The 5,850-nt window shown below is 43.3% G+C and overlaps 1 non-coding gene across 1 annotated transcript; it reads right to left on the bottom strand.

The window, feature by feature from the left end:
* Positions 1–292: 292 nt before the first annotated feature.
* Positions 293–411, bottom strand: LOC128704814 (5S ribosomal RNA). The gene has a single exon (XR_008409597.1). It is a non-coding gene; the product is annotated as a 5S ribosomal RNA (ribosomal RNA).
* Positions 412–5,850: the final 5,439 nt, after the last annotated feature.

Raw genomic sequence — 5,850 nt, 5'->3', positions numbered from 1 at the left:
TTTTGTTCGGATTTTTAACCCCGGAGGGTTAGCCACCCAGGATAACCCAAGAAAGTCAGGGCGTCATCGAGGACTGTCTAACTTATTTCCATTGGGGTCCTTAATCTTGTCCCCCAGGATGCGACCCACACCAGTCGACTAACACCCAGGTACCTATTTGCTGCTAGGTGAACAGGACAATAGGTGTAAGGAAACGTGTCGGAATTTCCACCCGCCGGGAATCGAACCCGGGCCCTCCGTGTGTGAAGCGGGAGCTTTAGCCACCAGACCACCGGGCCACACAAAGGTTTAATGCCAACAGCATTTGGTGTTCCCAGGCGGTCACCCATCCAAGTACTAACCAAACCCAACGTTGCTTAACTTCGCTGATCGGACGAGAAGCGGTGTGTTCAACGTGGTATGGCCGTTGTAATAAAGTTGGTAGAATTACCGACAATATGTAAAGTAAAAGGACACAAGTGCAACTAATGTGACATTTATTGTGGCAACGTTTCGCTCTCCAGGAGCTTTATCAAGCCATGGCTTGATAAAGCTCCTGGAGAGCGAAACGTTGCCACAATAAATGTCACATTAGTTGCACTTGTGTCCTTTTACTTTACAAAAACGTGAGGGATATATGCACAACCAGACCACTGTGTTAACATCAGTGGTCCATTACCCTCGTACTACTAGCAGATATACAGTGTTTCAAAGAGATGGACCCGATTTCAAAGCAATATATATTCAAATCGGGGTCAATCCTTGTTAAACGCCCTGTATTAGTTTTATGGTAAACCTGAGGTCTCAGGTACAACACCAATACCACTGCCACCACAGCCACCACCACCAGCATAACTCTACCACCACAGCCTCTACCACCACCACCACTATCGTAGCAATCACCATCACCAGCACTGCATCAACCACAGCCCTCGATATCAGCAGCAGCACCATCACCACCACCATCGCAAGCACCATTAACACAACGACAATCAACAACCACCGCCACCATCACCAAAGGTCGTACATGTAAATACCGTCCATATAAGCTTCACCACAATGACCCCCAGACCCATCACCATTACTACCACCATCACCATTACACCTATAGTCACCATCACTACTATTACCTACAACACCTACCACCTCTCTTGCCATCACCACAACCCCCACTACGACCATCACAACAACAACCCCCCACCACCACCATCTTCCAGGTGACGTGTGTTCAGGGGCAGCTTACTCCTGTGTACTCTGGATATGAGGTAAACAAACCATCCCCTGGAGGCCTGCGATCCTCTATACCTGCCCGACCCTCTTACCCTAATGAGGATTATCATCACAACACGTTCAGTGGCTCATACCTGGAGATCTCTAAGCCTCCATTGTATCTCTCTCCGCTGGGCTGAGGGAAAGTGACCCTGTGTTCTTCCTGGGAAAAGATATTATATAGCATTAATGTTATACTATGTAATACTCTCGTAATACCATACTGAGCTCATACAGCAAAGTCTGAGAAGAAAGAGATGATACGAAGCGTCGTTCTTACATATGTAGACTTTGGCAAATTTGGTTAAGAGGGCCTCAGTTGGAGGGTTAATTGTACAACTCTCTTGTATCTCTAGTTCTTCACACACACACACGCACACACACACACACACACACACACACACACACACACACACACACACACACACACACACATACACACACACACACACACACAACCACACACGCCAGGCAGCCCACTGAGTGTTGTGCTCACTATCCTTTTCAATGAGAGTCTAGAGGCCGAGAAATTCAACACCCTTATTCTTAACACCTTCCCTGGCTAAGATACGTTGACGATTTATTTGTTTTCTATCCGAGACGTCTCAGTATCCAGGTCCTCCTCAACAAGATCATTGCTGCCGAGCCATCGATAAAGTTTACACTTGAACTCGAAAAAGATGACGAACTTCTTTTCCTCGAAGTCCTCCTGTGCAGATCTCCCGACAGTTTCAAACCTACCGACAAGAACTATCTTATATACTTTTATTCGCACCAAGACACCCGCACTAAAACAGGTGTCCTAATTGACTTGTTCTTGAGAGCTCTTCGCATCTCCAGCCCTTTTTTTTTTTGTCATTTTCCATCTTTCTTCATCCTGGATTGCAGACTCAAGGCGCAAGCTATCCTCAACAAATTCCCCATGGAACAGCCCTCTAAGTAGTTCACAGGGCTCCCATGTGGTGATGTTGCCACGAATACTCGCCAGGTACTTGCTAAGAGCAACATGTTACCACCAAAAGCATATCTTCTATCAAAGACCTCACTATGAAACCTAGCCTCATATCTCTAACTTCCACAGCAGGCGTCTATACCATCCCCTGTGGTCACTGTTCCAAGAAAAATGTAGGGGAAACAGGTAGAAGTCTTTCGGTTTGCCTGAATGATTATCGAAACGCCGCAACAGAGATGACTTAATGTAAGTCTGTGTCCTTCACTGGGACTCCACGGGACAGTTTATGAATTGGGATGAGGCACAGTTCGTCCTCACCGAACAAGATCTCAGACGCTGACGATGTTCGGAAGCCTCATTAATCGCCGTCACCAACACCATAAAACATAATCTTGTAAACTATAAAATTTTTAAAACATTAGCATACATGATACACCAGAAGGCAAAGCACCACCTACCTGACAACACAAGAGTCACGTGGCCATATTGTCTACCCTTCCTCATCCCAGTATGTCATTCTTCAGGTCACTCACACTTCACTCTCCACCTATATATACCGTCTTTTTAGCCTCTGTTTGTTAGAAGTGATCAAGGTGTTTCCTTACGTGTTTTTTCTAAAGTAACTTGTGTGTATCTATTACCAAGGTTTATACCAATGATCAGAGTATACAAGAATGAGATCTTAATGGACTGGGACCTTCCAGCACACAATGCCTAACGACAATGTGTACTAAACACTTTATAACAACACTAATAATCTTTATTTCTAAAAATATATAATTTATACAGGCAGACTGATGAAGTCTCTGATTAGTCAACAGATCTGCCCAGTAAATGTCGTAATCCCACAAACAGAAAACATGGCTGAAAATCTTATAGGTTTTGACAAGACTGACAGCCAACCAAGGAATGGGATGAGAAACAAAGCTCTGAGACAACATTTTCCCATCACAAAGCCAAATGACATGATTCGTGGAGACTTCAGTTTCGAGAGATAACACTATGGTATCAAAATTCCTACTGAAGACGATTCACCAGTAAGTAAAAGGCACGAATGTACTAGACGTTTATTAAGGAATGTTACCTTAGCAAATCTCTTGATTAGTTATCTCGATCCTTTACTTATAAGTTGTTGGTATCACCATACAAGTTGTTAGCATCACCATACAACTTGTTGGTATCACCATACAACTTGGTATCACCATACAAGTTGTTGGTATCACCATACAAGTTGTTGGTATCACCATACAAGTTGTTGGTATCACCATACAACTTGTTGGTATCACCATACAACTTGTTGGTATCACCATACAACTTGTTGGTATCACCATACAACTTGTTGGTATCACCATACAACTTGTTGGTATCACCATACAACTTGTTGGTATCACCATACAACTTGTTGGTATCACCATACAACTTGTTGGTATCACCATACAACTTATTGGTATCACCATACAACTTGTTGGTATCACCATACAACTTGTTGGTATCACCATACAACTTGTTGGTATCACCATACAACTTGTTGGTATCACCAACAAGTTGTATCATTAACTGCATTACAAACTTATACTACACTCTGCACTATTCCTTTCACGTGTTTGATGTAGAGGGGGCTGGGGTTATGCAGTAAAGGATACTTCTCACTGATCAATCTGCAACCAAAATGCATTTAATTTAAGAAATTTTAGACTTATTTAATCATAAGATCCAATCAGCCAGCAAGTCAGCCAATCAGCCAATCAGCTAGCCACACAGCAAACTTATTAATCACCCACTTAGCTACCCAGCCACTTACTCATTAGGTCACTTAATTACCTAGGCGGACACTTAGGCAGGTAAAGTGTCAGTGATCTCAGGACGTATAAAAGAGTCACATCCGCCGATAGAGTCCATCACCCAGGTAGAACCTTCAACCTTCCATCACTCTAATAGACCTCATCCTCTCTAATCGAACCCTTGGAATCCTCGGAAATAATATTAACTAGTGATGTATCGGATATCCGCATCCGCAAATCATCCGCACAATTTCAAACATCTGCAGCTGCATTTTACTGTATACAGATATCCGCATATGCATCCGCATCCGAATCCGCGGAACATCCGCACAATTTCTTACATCCGCATCCGCGAAATAAGACATCCTCATACACATCCGCATCCCCGGATATCTAAATTTTCACATCCGATACATTTCAAACAAACCCTCTGAAATTAGCACGTATTTCAGAGGAAAATATTTTGCTCTATTTACTCTAGTGAGTTTTTGTTCCCACTGAACACTTCTTGCACCTTCAACTCTGTAGTATATAAGCCGCTTCTCCGCGGATGTGGAATAATGGAGTGAACGCATCGACTCCAGGCTGAGGGACTGATTACCTCAAACTTCTCATCTTCCACCGTTCTTCTCTGTATTGGACTGACGAAATCACTGGCTAGTGAAACGTTTCCGTAATAGATTCCAGAATGTTTCACAAGTGTTTTATTCATCAACTTCCAGCGAATGTTTGGACTATTTATCATAAGAGTACTTAGTTGTACTCATCGAGAAGAGTACAAATGAGCGAGAATCATCTGTCCTCGTTAACTTAAAATATTCGAGTAACAACGTTGGATGTTTTTATAGGACTGATAAGAGGGAAGAGGGTTATTATATGGGTTTATCAGATGCTTGTTAGATAAGATAAGTTTTACCCAAATCCTGGACACCACCGCAGGAAGCGACCCTTATCCGTTTGGGTGTGTGTACTGACTTATTGGTGGTTCCAGGGGTCGATTCACGGTTCCTAGCCCCATTTCTTTGCCGTTCGCTACTGGTTTCACTCTCAACTAGCTTTAAGATGTCTTAAACTGCACTTCACTATCTACATGACTCACGAAATCATAATGACACGATTGCTAACAAACCATACCAGTGGCAACGCGACGGTCTGGAGATTTGAGACTCTCTGATCGCGGGATCTAACCCCACCCATGGTTTGGTTTCATTGTCTGAGGCCTGGTCACAGACCGGGCCGCGGAGGCATTGACCCCAGGAACTCTCTCCAGATAAACTCCAGATAAACTCCAGGTAATACCACTTCCTGACTAACGTCCAGCTTTGTCCTAGTATATACATATGTATATACATATATATATATATATATATATATATATATAAATATATATAAATATATATAAATATATATATATAAATATATATATATATAAAACTGTTGTCCAGAGGGCTGAGGAAGGGTTGTTGAGGTGGTTCGGACATGTAGAGAGAATGGAGCGAAACAGAATGACTTCAAGAGTGTATCAGTCTGTAGTGGAAGGAAGGCGGGGTAGGGGTCGGCCTAGGAAAGGTTGGAGGGAGGGGGTAAAGGAGGTTTTGTGTGCGAGGGGCTTGGACTTCCAGCAGGCATGCATGAGCGTGTTTGATAGGAGTGAATGGAGACAAATGGTTTTTAATACTTGACGTGCTGTTGGAGTGTGAGCAAAGTAACATTTATGAAGGGATTCAGGGAAACCGGCAGGCCGGACTTGAGTCCTGGAGATGGGAAGTACAGTGCCTGCACTCTGAAGGAGGGGTGTTAATGTTGCAGTTTAAAAACTGTAGTGTAAAGCACCCTTCTGGCAAGACAGTGATGGAGTGAATGATGGTG

Source organism: Cherax quadricarinatus, chromosome 99, assembly GCF_038502225.1.
Source record: "Cherax quadricarinatus isolate ZL_2023a chromosome 99, ASM3850222v1, whole genome shotgun sequence".
In the NCBI taxonomy this organism is placed as follows: domain Eukaryota; kingdom Metazoa; phylum Arthropoda; class Malacostraca; order Decapoda; family Parastacidae; genus Cherax; species Cherax quadricarinatus.
The sequence above is the reverse complement of the archived record's forward strand: the minus strand, read 5'-3'. Positions and strand labels throughout refer to the sequence as shown.